We start from the raw sequence: 13,768 nt of genomic DNA, 5'->3' as shown, positions 1-13,768 counted from the left end.
CCTCCCTCCCCACCTAGCCCAGTGAGTGTTGTTCTCTTCCCTGTGCCCAGATGTTCTCATTGTTCAGTACCCACCTATGAGTGAGAACATGTGGTATTTGGTTTTCTGTTCTTGTGTCAGTTTGCTGAGAATGACGGTTTCTAGATTCATCCATGTCTCTACAAAGGACACAAACTCGTCTTTTTTTATGGTTGCATAGTATTCCATGGTGTATATGTGCCATATTTTCTTTGTCCAGCCTAACAAAAATGACAGTTTTTTCACACTCCTTTATTCACTTAGGACAGCTGGATGTTAGCAATATGCTTCTTGAATCAGTATGGAAGTAATCTGACTAAATTGCCACTACTCAGAGCATGTTTCTTCAACATACTGTGAAAAGTCACAGGCAGCATGTATAAGATGGCTTTTCCATACCAGAGTTCATTAACTATCAAGCAAAAGATGCTGACACTGCACACAAGTGTGACACTGATAACGCCAGCAAGGACCATTTCTGCATGTCCCAGTGCTTGCTACTTTCCAAAGTGCAATTCAGTGGTGCATTTATTTATTTATTTGACATACTATATATGTACATATTTCTGAGGCACATGTGATATTTTGTTACATGCATAGAATGTATAATGATCAAGTCAGGACATTTAGGGTATCTATCACCTAAGCATTTATTATTTCTATGTGTTGAGTATATTTCAAGTCCTCTCTTCTAGCTATCTTGAAATATCCAATATATTGTTGTTAACCACAGTCACCCTACTCTGCTATCAAGCATTAGAATTTATTCTTTCTATCTCACTGTATGATTGCACCCCCCATCCCGTACACCTTTCCTACCCTCTGGTTTCTGTCATTCCACTTTCTATCTCCATGAGATTAACTTTTTTAGCTCTCACATATGAATGACAACATGCAATATTTGTTTTTCTGTGCCTGTTTCACTCAACATAATGACCTCCAGTTTCATCGATATTGCTGCAAATGACAGGATTTTATTCCTTTTTATAACTGAATAGTATCCCATTTGTATATATACCACATTTTTTTCATCCATATGTCTGTTGATGAACAGTTAGGTTGACTTCACATCTTGGCTGTTGTGAATAGTGCTTCAGTAAATATGGGGGTGCAGGTATCCCTTTGATATATTGATTTCTTATTTTTTTATTGATTTATTTTAGAGAAAGGGTCTGACTATGTTTTCCAGGCTAGAGTGCAGAGGCGAGATCATAGCAGTTGCAGTCTCCAACTCCTGGCCTCAAGCAATCTTCCCACATCAGCCTCCTGAGTAGCTGGGACTACAGGCACGTACCACCACACTCAGTCAATTTTTAAATATTTTTGTAGAGACAGGACTTCACTATGTTGCCCAGGCTGGTCTTGAACTCCTCGCCTCAAGCGATCCTCCTACCTCAGCCTCCCAAAGTGCTGGGATTACAGGTATGAGTTACTGCACCCAGCCTGATCTCTTTTCCTTTGGATAAAGAGTCAATAGTGGGATTGCATTTAATATATTGAATAGTCTGAATTTATCACTTGAGATCCAAAGTACTGTGATTTATAATGTTCAGCATAAAATATTGGGCATAAATATTTGTTAAATGTTTTAAAAGAAATCATACCAAGGTCCAAACAGCTTAATCACCAGAAGTTTGGCCCTCTTTCAACCCTTGATGCATTTCTTCATTTGTGGAGAAAGAAACCACTGCTATATTTGGGGCTACATTTTGAAATCATTCAGTTCTAGTTAAGCAAGGCAGATTGATCTCATATATATATATACATATATTGATCATATAGCTATATCTTAGGCCCCTTTTCAAACCCCACTAGAAAGACTGAAAGAAAATTTTTTAAGGCATAAACTCACAAGGAAGCAAAAAGCCCACAAAAATGACAGCAGATGAGATATGACAACAAAATTTTGAAAGCTGGAAAGTAGATGGCCAAGTGGCAAATAATACAATAAAGCAGAAAAAGCTAAGTGCCTGTGAGGTGGGAAGCCAAGAAGAAGCAAGGTGATTCATGTCACAGAACCCCAGAAAGGCTTAGGAATTAGAAGGAGAGAGAGCCTGCCAAAGGTGGGTTGCAGGGTGGAGCCAAAAACAGATGGGGTAAAAACCCTTTAAAGGAACAGCTAGATCCCCAGATCTTCATTCCACCCCCACATAGTCCTAAATATAGATGAATGTGTGTAAAAATTTACTTGACTCATTAATGAAGAAACCTGCAGCATAATAAAGCTGGTTCAGAGATCGAGAAACTGAAATTTATATATTCAAACAAGAAAAATGTGCTGATAGAAGCTTAAGCTAGCATCAAAGCCCTTGCTAACCTACAGGGCAATAAAGCCACCACCTTTGGGGTTATCCTTTCTACTACTCTTAGTCAAAAATCTACCCATTTACTTGTAAGTTTACAGAGTATGGACCCTAATTAATAGAAAGTGTCAAACAAAGGTACATTCTCCTAGAGAATGAAATTAGCCTTGAGCTGACCTGTTGGACAGTGCTGTCATATGACATTTGGAAGACTTTCAGTCACCCTTTTGCCTTGTTATATGTTTCACATTTTTTCTTGGTAAGAAAAATAAACATCTCTTTGAAAAGTCGTTCTTACTTAGCCTTTTTTTTTTTCTGTAGCTTGCAGCTGAACACAATCACAACTAATAAGCCCTCTTTGTCACAGGGAACTTGGCTACTGAGAGAGAGAGCTCCTGAATTTCAAATCATACATTCTCACCACAGTAAGGGATTGATTTAGGCTCTTTCTAATCATGAACTGGGATAGCCAAAGCATGTTGATACAAGTAGTAAGCTGTGTGGAAATAGTTTTCATTCTCAACCACAGCCCCTGAAACGGGTTTCAGAACCTATTTTTGTGATTAAAAGTTAGATATTTACTTTGCTTTTGCATTCCTGCTGTAATAGTCTTTAAAATCTTCAAGACAATGAATGCCTCTGGCTTAACGTGGTAAAGTTCACTTTTAATGAGTACCAACATGAACACACATTAACATTCCTCTAGATTTTATCTTCCTATCTAAATATGGTCACGTCTCTTCAATTTTTAAAAACAAATCTCTCCAGGTAACCTGGGGGCTTGTCTCAGTCCATTCCAGTGGCTATTACAAAATAGTATAGGCTGGGTGGCTTACAAACAACAAATTTATTTCTTACAGTTCTGGAGGCTGAAAGTCCGAGATCAAGGCACAAGCAGATTTTGTGTCTGGTGAGGGCCTCCTTCCTGATTCATAGAGAATGCCTTCTCGCTGTGTCTTCACATGGAGGGAGGGGCAAGTGAGCTCTCTGGGGTCCCTTTTATAAAGACACTAATCCCGTTCATGAGGGCTCCACCCTCAGGATCTCATCACCTCCCAAAGGCCCCACCTCCTAATACCATCACCTTGAGAGTTAGGATTTCAAGATAGGAATTTGAAAGGGATACATATATTCAGTCTATAGCAGGGTTCACGGGGCATTCACCATCTTCTGCAATGCCCGTTGTGCTTGGCTTCTCTTCTTCATCCTCAGATATCTGTTCCTGGAGGATGGTGAGGGGACTTGCCATCTCTGCATCACAACAGCTCCAGGAACAGTTCCTGTGCGTGGCAGATGAACACTAACTGCTTGAAAATTGGCAGACAGGGAAGAGCAAAAATCAATGAAAGAAAAACCCAAAGTAAACAAAAGCAACAACAATCTCCAAATTTTAGAAACAGAGGCCCACAGACACTGTTGCTACCCTTCCTTCTATCCCTTACAATCTGTCTACTGTCTGCTCTGCTCCATGACTTTTGCTAACAGCATGGATGGCATCATAACCACAAACTCAATGGTCATTTCTTACTTTTTATCCTGCTTGATCTCTCTCCAAAGAGACAGAATTGAGAAGGAATTATCAGAGAGGATGAAAGATAATCTGGAAAGCACAGCATCATGAAAGTCTACAGAAAAATTTTAAGAAGGGCGTGATCCACATCATCAAATACTGCAGACAGGTAGGGACCAAAAATCATCCCATAGTTTTTGGCAGGTAGGGGATCATTTGTTTGAAGAGAGATTGTAGCCACTTGGGATTCAACACTTCCACAATGTTCTTCTATAGTAGTTTTCCACCATTCAATCATAGTTTGTCACTGTCTGCAAATGCAGAGGCCTGCTCTCCTCAAATCAAGGACGATGGCTAATTTTATCAATTGATTGCTAATTCCAAGAAGTTTATACTTAATAAAACCTTGCTTCAAGTTATATTCAGGGTTGTTTCTGTTTTGTCCTTTTTGCCCACTCTTAGCTTTTCTTTTTTCTTTCTTTTGTTTTTTGTTTGCTGTTTGTTGTTGTTGTTGTTACCCAGGCTGGAGTGCAATAATGCAGTCTCAGCTCACTGCAGCCTCTGTCTCCTGGGCTTAAGCAATCCTCCCACTTCAGCCTCCCAAGTAGCTAGGATTACAGGTATACACCACCATGCTCAGCTAAATTTTTAAGTTTTTGTAAAGATGAGGTCTCACTATATTGCCCGAGCTGGTCTCGAACTCCTCAACTCCAGCAATTCTCCTGCCTTGGCCGCCTGAAGTGTTGAGATTACAGGCATGAGCCACCACGCCCAACCTCACTCTTCATTTTCTATATAGCAATGCACCCATTGACTTTGACAAAGCACCTCACAAAGACCACCAGAGCCACCCTTTGATGACAGAAAGCTAAATTTCTTAAACTTGCTGAGTAAGGGAAAGCCCTGAGTTTATAACATCTCAGTAGCAACTCAAAAGAAGGAAGTTGGATGGCTGAGCTCAGATGGTTCTAAGACTGAGCTGGGCAGAGAATGAACATATGTCGGATTTTGTAAACCACACAAGTTGCTGAATCTTGGAACACATTGGTTGGATGGGTTGGTACTAAAACAATTGGGGCTGAAGTAGTTTTTGTTGTAAGTTTATGGTCTGCCTTTCTAGGACAGACTGTTATGTTATCCATTATAGAAAAATATGCTATAAATGGTGTTCTAATATGACATTGAAAGGACATGTGGCCAACATTTTGCCTATTTCTAAGTTTTGCATATATTTTTATGAACAAAAATAAGAGATCTGGGAGCAACATGAAATAGCATAGGCATGACAAATAGATTTCACCAATAGATCCAACTTTGCACCATCGATGGCCAGTGTTAAGAAGGATTTTGAGGACATTTTGGGGATCTTAAAGAAAGAATCCCATGGCCTGGCATGGTGGCTCACACCTGTAATCCCAGCACTTTGGGAGGCCGAGGCGGGTGAATCACCTGAGGTCAGGAGTTCGAAACCAGCCTGACCAACTTGGTGAAACCCCGTCTTTACTAAAAATACAAAAAAAATAGCCAGGTGTGGTGGTATGCGCATGTAATCCCAGCTACTCGAGAAGCTGAGGCAGGAGAATCGCTTGAACCTAAGAGGCAGAAGTTGCAGTGAGCCAAGGTCACACATTGCATTCCAGCCTGGGTAACAAGAGAAAAATTCCCTCTCAAAAAAAAAGAAAAAGAAAAACAAGGAAAGAAAAGAAAAGGAAAAAGAAAGAATCCCATGATCGATTACATTCTTTTAGGGTGCTTCCTGTCCTGCAGAAATTGGAAAGCTAAAAACTACATTTTCTAGGTCCTCCTGAAACTTGGGTTTCAGATGTGCTTTGGATTCTGTCAACCAGATGTCCTCAAGCCATCAGGGCATGAGGCACCCCTAGATTTTAATTTGTTTTGTTTTTGTCTTTTTTTTTTAAGTCCAAGTTCCAGGCTTAAGCCCTAGATTTTGGCCTAGGCATGGCTGTGCCTACCTTCCTTGAACTACATGAGCCAAACCAAGACCCTGCCATGAAACCCCTTTGTTACTTAAGTGAATCCTGTCTGAGCTTCTGCCACTTGCAATCAAGGATCCTGAGTGATATATCTGTTTGCACATAAAATTTTGCATGCAATTTCAGGCCCTCACAAAACTCATCCACAAATTTCAGATTAAACAGCCCTACTCTAAGGACTTAATCATTTTACTCTGGACCTGTCTCTACAATACTGAAATCTAGTAGAAAGTTTCCAAAATCCCTATTCATGCACCTACAGTCAAATGGTTATAAATACTGTCACTTCTGGAAAAAAATGATTATAAATAACACCTTTGGAAGATCCAGAAAGAAAAACATAGTCTTTTTTCCTCCATTTGCTCACCACAGTAGCTAAAATCCAGTCAGAATTATATATTTCTCAGTGTTAAACAATGGCACCTTATTTATACTTTTCTTTTTTTGAGACATGGTCTCACTCTATCGTTTAGGCTGGAGGGCAGTGGCACAATCATGGCTCACTGTAGCCTCGACATCCCAGGCTTAAGCAAGCCTCCCACCTCAGCCTCTCTAGTAGATGGGACTACAAGCACACACCACCCCGCTCTGCTAATTTTAAAATATTTTTGTAGAGACAGGATCTCACTTTGCTGCCCAGGCTGGTTTCAAATGCCTAGGTTCAAGCGATTCTCCCACCTTGCCTCCCAATGTGCTGGGACTACAGTCATGAGCCACCATACCCAGCATATACTCTTTTTTTTTTTTTTTCCAAGAAATAGGTACCGCATACACTGCACTACTTGAAGAAGACAGGCTAGTCCGACTGCAGTGGTGTTTACAACGAAGTAATCACAATCAGCTACAGATGTCTTTGTTCTTTCTCCATTCTCTCTGCTTCATTTTGACTAGCCAAAAAAAATTTTTTTAAATAAAAAGGTTTTAAAAGAAGACAGATATGATTCATGCCACCATGGAGCTTTAAGTCAAGTGGGTAAGAAAGAGAAGCAGGGCAGCTCTTACTGAAATGCCCCTGAGTTATCATTATCATTTATTGAACTAAATACAAATCTGTTTACAAAATAATCAGTTTTGCATTATCTACTGAAGCCAAACATATGCCATCCCACAACCCAAAAATTCAACTGCTAGATATATAGATCCAAGGAAAATGGTGCACATGTCTGTCCAGAGACTTATACAAGAATGTTTAAAGCAGCTGTATTCATGAGAGCCAAAACCCAGAAACATCCCAAACTTTCAACAGGACAATGAGTAAATGCAGTATGGTATATTCATATAAATAGAAAACTATGCAGCAACAAAAAAAGAACAAATTTCCATCGCATCCAACCATGTGGATGAGTCACAGACATAACAATAAGTGAAAGAAGACAGACACTAAAAAGTACATACTGTATCATTCCATTTAAGTGAAGTTCAAGAATGTGTAAAACTAATGTATGGTGATAGAACTCAAGGTAGTGGCTATCTCTATGTTGGGGAGTGGCAATGACTGGGGAGGGAGCCATGAGGGAACATTCTAGGCTGCTCTAAATGTTCTACATCTTGATCCGAGTGTTTTTTGTTTTTTGGGTTTTTTTTTTTGAGATGGAGTCTCACTTTTGCCCAGGCTGGAGTGCAGTGCCATGATCTCAGCTCTCTGCAACCTCCTCTTCCTGGATTCAAGTCATTCTCATGCCTCAGCCTCCCAAGTGGCTGGGCCTACAGGCATGCACCACCACACCCAGCTAATTTTTGTATTTTTAGTAGAGACAGGGTTTCACTATGTTGGCCAGGCTGGTCTCAAACTCCTGACCTCAGGTGATCGACCCACCTTGGCCTCCCAAAGTGCTGGGATTACAGGCAGGAATCACTATGACTTGCCCCGAGTGATCTTTACATATGGACATATATGGATTTGTATATGTAAACATTCATTGAGCTGTGTATTAGGTTGATGCAAAAGTAATTGTGGCTCTTGCCATTGAGAGTAATGGCAAAAACCTGAATTAATTTTTGCACCAACCTGATATAAGATTGGTGCATTTGGCTGGGGGTAGTGCCTCGCGCCTGTAATTCCAGCACTTTGGGAAGCCAAGGCAAGCAGATCACTTGAGGCCAGGAGTTTGAGAACAGCCTGGCCAATGTGGTAAAATCCCATCTCTACCAAAAACACAAAAAATTATCCAGGCATGATGTGGTGCCTGTAATTCCAGCTTTTTGGGAGGCTGAGGTTTGAGAATCACTTGAACCCAGGAGACTGAGGTTGTAGTGAGCTGAGATCACACCAGTGCACTCCAGCCTGAGTGACAGAGTGAGACTTCATCTCAAAAAAAAAAAAAAAATTGGTGCATTTTATGCACTTCACTGTTGTTTGCTGGTAGCTACTGCAGCATAACAAACCACCTCAAGGCTTAGTGGCTTAAAGCAAGGACAAGCATTTATTACCACCCACAATTCTGTGGGTTGATTGGGCAGCTTATCCTCTGGAGTTTTCAATTAGATGGTGGCTGGGGCTGGTGTCACTGGGAAACTCACCTCTGATGCTCAAATAGCTGGGCCTCCCTCCTGCTCCATTTAGTCTCAGGACCACTTCTCACCACACTGCCTCTCTGGTAGAGTGGCAATGTGTGGCAGCCACACAGACCCTGTCACTCAGACCTCCTTCTAGAACAGAACTTGCTGCAAGGAGTGTAGTTAGCTGACAGCCTGCAGGTGTTGTGCCTTTGGGATCCATTACATTCCTCACACCGAGGCCTTGCTCTCCCCAGGGCTTTTCTTAGCCACTGATTGAGCACAGCGGGGGAACTAGAGCTGGACCATTCTTGCCCATGGAGGGGCTTCTCTAATGGGCAATCTTTTCTCTGGGGCTCCTCATCAGCCTGGCCCAGGGCTTCCCAGAGCTGCCCTGCTTCCTACTCAACCTTCTTTCCTTCCTTCTCTCCTTTTATGAGTGTCAGTCCCAAAACAAAATCTGAAGGTGTTCCCAGGCTCCTCCTGTCCTCTCTCTCTTTGTCCTTCAGTAGCATTTCCCCTAATAAATCTCCTGCACATAGGATTCAGTCTTGGTGTTTGCTTCTTGGAGGATCCAAACTGACAGGGCTCCCAAAAACAAGTGTTCCAAGAGAAAGGAAGCAGAACCTACCAATGCTTCTAGAAGCCAGGTCCAGAACTGGCCCAGGGTCACTTCTGTCACATTCTCTTGTTTAACTCAAGTCACGGGCTGGCCTGACTCAATGTGGGAAGGAACTGGCAGAGCATGAGTATTGGAGCCATCTTTGCAAACTAGCTGCCACAACTGTATGTATGTTATATTTCTATTTTTAAAGTTTTTAAAAAATATCCTGTCATCTGGATAGGCCTTGGGCTCTGATGCTACAGATGAAGAGTGTGCTGTGGAGGTCAAACACCATAGAGGGAGACCTCTTGAAGACATCACCTGTGTTCTTGTCATGTGGCAGTATTGAAAGAGAGACATTTGCAAGTGCTGCTGATCATATTTGGCTTCACATGTGAACTTACCTCTGAACTATCTGTACTCCATTAGCAGGGGTCATTCATCTGTCAGCTCAGCCTCGTATTCCCTCTGATGATTGAGGCAGCATACACAGGCAAGGATAGGTTAAGACAAGCACTAGCTGATTTTGGTTGATTTCACCTGTGAGCTCTTGTCATGAAATTTTTCCAACTTAATCATTATTTGAGTTTAATATAAACAGTAATCTAATCTAACTAAGTAATTGTACTGGATCAGATTTGGCAGTTAGAAAAGTCAAACATGGCCAAGCACCATGGCTCATGCCTGATCCCAACACTTTGGGAGGCCAAGGAGGGAGGATCACTTGAGTGTAGCAGTCTGAGACCAGTCTGGGCAACATAGGGAAACCTCGTCTCTACTTAAAAAAAAAAAATTAGCTAGGTGTGGTGGTGTGCGCCTGTGGTCCCAGCTACTCAGGAAGCTGAGGTAGGAGGATCACTTGAGTCCTGGGAGGTTGAGGCTGCAGCGAGTTGTGATGGTGCCACAGCACTCCAGCCAGGTCAACAGAGTGAGACACAGTCTCTGAAAAAAAAAGAAAGAAAAGAAAAGTCAAACACACCATTGTGTTTCTTTTTTAAAAACAAAGGGAATAAGTCTCAAAAATGACAACAAATTTTTTCATATATATCATCCCTTATCAACAAATGTTTGTAGTCAAAACACCAAGAAAAGCTAAGACAGAAAAGGAAAATAAAAATTGAGGTAGGAAAGGCAGCTTTTACTAAAACACCAGAGTAAGTAAACCACAGGATCATTAGGTTCAGATAGGTTAGAGCCATAGTGCGTGTTGGTTAAATCCTGCCTGGCGTTCAAGTCCAACAGAGCTTACGTCTTACCTAGAGGGCCTTTGCCTAAAACAGAATTTTTTTTGCACTGTATGTTGCCTGGGCAGACGTTCTCTTCAGTAGGGTGGGGACAAAAGGAGCTCTTATTTTTTTTAGCTGAAGTATAATTGATATAAAACATATAGTTCATTTTTTTTTTTTTTTTGGTGGAGAAACAGAGTTTTAGTCTGTCACCCAGGGTTGAGTCCAGTGGTGTGAACACAGCTCATGCAGCCTTGACCTCCCAGGTTCAATTGATCCTCCCACCTCAGCCTCCCAAGTAGCTGAGACCACAGGTGCATGCCACCATGCCTGGATAATTTTTGTATTTTTTGTAGAGATGGGGTTTCACCTTGTTGCCCAGGCTGGTCTCAAACTCCTGACCTCAGGTGATCCGCCCACCTCAGCCTCCCAAAGTGCTAGGATTACAGGCATGAGCCACCGCGCCCAGCCTACATAGATCTTAAGTACACAGTTCTATGGGTCTTGGCAATTATGTACTTGTGTAACCAATACCCAAATCATGACATAGAATTTTTCATTTTGTGTTTTCTAAGACAGAGTCTTGCTCTGTTGCCCAGGATGGAGTGCAGCAGCACCATCATCGCCCACTGCAACCTCTGCCTCCTGAACTCAAGCAATCTTCCCACCTCAGCCTCCAGAGTAGCTGAGGCTACAGATGCATACCACCACGCCTGGGTAAATTTTTGTATTTTTTGTAGAGACAAATTTCACCATGTTGCCCAAACTCCTGGGCTCAAGCATTCCACCACTTTGGCCTCCTAAAGTGCTAGGATTACAGGCGTGAACCACAGGGCCAGGCCAACATAGAATATTTCTTCCATCTTGGAGGTCCCTTTTGCCTCTTTCCAGTCAATCCCCATGCACCTACCCTCCCCACCCCTGTAAGTCCCTCCAACCACTTTCTGGATTTTATCACTATAGGTTAGTTTTGCTTATTCTAGAATTTCACTTACATGGACTCTGACAGAATGGCTTTTTTCACTCAACATGATGTTTCTGAGACTCTTTCATGTTGTTGCATGTGTCCTGTTTATTTCCTTTTTATTAGTAGTATTCTCTATTGTATCGATATACTGCTATTTGATTATTAATTCTCCTGCAGATGGATATCTGAGTTGTTTCCAGTTTGGGGCTCTTAGGAAGAAAGTTGCTAATGAACATTATTTTTTTGAGACAGAGTCTCACTCTGTCAGCCAGGCTGGAGTGCACTGGCGCAATCTCGGCTCACTGCAACCTCCGCCTCCTGGGTTCAAGCAGTTCTCTGCCTCAGCCTCCCGAGTAGCTGGGATTACAGGCGCCCGCCACCATGCCTAGCTAATATTTTTGTATTTTTAGTAGAGACAGGGTTTCACCATCTTGGCCAGGCTGGTCTTTAATGCCTGACCTCAGGTGATCTGTCTACCTCAGCCTCCCAAAGTGTTGGAATTACAGGCATGCGCCACCACGCCCAGTGCTAATGAACAATTTTTGTGAGGGTTTTTTTTTTTGTAAGTGGTTTCATGACTCATGGGAAAATACCTAGGCATGGGATTCATGAGTCCTAGGGTAGATGTATGTATAACTTTATAAGGAACTGACAAAAAGTTCTCCAAAATTGTTGTACCTTTTTTTTTTTTTTTTTTTTTTTTTTATTTTTTTTCTTTTTTTTTTTTTTTTTTTTTTTTTTGAGACGGAGTCTTGCTCTGTCGCCCAGGTTGGAGTGCAGTGGCATGATCTCAGCTCACTGCAACAACCTCCACCTCCTGGCTTCAAGTGATTCTCCTGCCTCAGCTGGGATTACAGGCGCCCACCACCATGCCTGGCTAATTTTTGTATTTTTAGTAGAGACAGGGTTTTGCCATGTTCGCCAGGCTGGTCTCAAACTCCTGACCTCAGGTGATCCGTGTTGTAACATTTTACACTCCTACCAGCAATTCAAGAAAGCTCTAGTTGCTCCACATCCTTGCCATTACTTGGCATTGTTGGCTTTTCAAAATTTTAGGCACATAGTGGTATCTCCACTGGGTCTTAAGTCAACCTCTGTGATGACTAACAATGATGAGCACTGTTACATTTGCTTCTTGGACATTACTATGTCTTCTTTCATAAAGTGTCTGTTTTTAATGCCTTCTATATGCCTTTTTTTACAGCCTGCTTTAATTTCCCTTAAAGAAGTAGTTATCTAAGTTTGCTGCCTGGAAGAGTTCTATAATGAAACAGATCAAGCAATATATTTAGCCAAAATAGCTTTCTATGCTGGTCCAGTTTCACTGTTATAAAGCAAATAAGCTTGTGCACATAAATTGGTATAACCTTCCCAAGGTAAAATGCTGACTCTAGTGTTTCACTTCCCACTTTGGGATATGTATGTACTTTAAGCAGTTTCACCACAAACATGACAACTAGAGACTATGGTCTATTATAAATAATGTTTCAAAAAAACCAATGTATTTGCTTTTAAATGAACACTGGCTGGGGAAACATTGAAAGTTATTAGTATTTCTATTCTCACAAAATGAGGCTGAGGCAACAAGCATAATTAATAATTAATAAATGAGTCTTAAAATACTTTAGAATGATTGGCATAAAATATACTGTAAGATCTTATTAAAATATGAATGAGAAAGCTTCATTTTCACCTACTACAAATGTTTCAATTAAGAACTAAAATCTTACAGAGAGGAAGTCATGGTCTTATCAGGTAGGTTTATAGCAGTTCATCTAACTTTCATGTTGGCTATCACTAGTGGCACCAGATTCATCTTCGTACTTACGGATTAATCAGTTTGAATGCTTGATTGATTATTCCATCTTTGCTGGTGAAGACTTATTAAACAGCACTTTTATATGCTGTAAGGAACTTAATATTACTGAATGTAATCATAAATGTGATGTTAGGGTGTGATACAATGGCCATCAGGTAAGTCTCATTCCACTTAAACTCGGCTGAAAAAACCGATCTCTCGAGATTTGGGTCTTTTCCTACGTTGGCGCTCACTAAGTAGAAAGCCATGTTCAGTTCCAGCGCCAAGATCGTGAAGCCCAATGGCGAGAAGCCAGACGAGTTCAAGTCGGGCATCTCCCAGGATCTTCTGGAGCTGGAGATGAACTCGGACCTCAAGGCTCAGCTCAGGGAGCTGAATATTACGGCAGCCAAGAAAATTGAAGTTGGTGGTGGCCGGAAAGCTATCACAATCTTTGTTCCTGTTCCTCAACTAAAATCTTTCCAGAAAATCCAAGTCCGGCTAGTGCGCGAATTGGAGAAAAAGTTCAGTGGGAAGCATGTTGTCTTTATCGCTCCGAGGAAAATTCTGCCTCAGCCAACTTGAAAAAGCCGTACAAAAAATAAACAAAAGCGTCCCAGGAGCCGTACACTGACAGCTGTGCACGATGCAATCCTTGAGGACCTGGTCTTCCCACGTGAAATTGTGGGCAAGAGAATCGCGTGAAACTGGATGGCAGCCGGCTTATAAAACTTCATTTGGACAAAGCACAGCAGAACAATGTGGTACACAAGGTTGAAACTTTTTCTGGTGTCTATAAGAAGCTCATGGGCAAGGATGTTAATTTTGAATTCCCAGAGTTTCAATTGTAAA

General features: G+C 41.5%; 1 pseudogene; it reads left to right on the top strand.

Annotated features, from left to right (window-relative positions):
• The first annotated feature begins 13,175 nt into the window (after positions 1 to 13,175).
• Positions 13,176 to 13,768, top strand: LOC108310432 (annotated as a pseudogene).

Source organism: Cebus imitator, unplaced genomic scaffold, assembly GCF_001604975.1.
Source record: "Cebus imitator isolate Cc_AM_T3 unplaced genomic scaffold, Cebus_imitator-1.0 Scaffold103, whole genome shotgun sequence".
Taxonomy (NCBI): domain Eukaryota; kingdom Metazoa; phylum Chordata; class Mammalia; order Primates; family Cebidae; genus Cebus; species Cebus imitator.
This window is presented reverse-complemented; position numbering and strand designations above follow the sequence as displayed.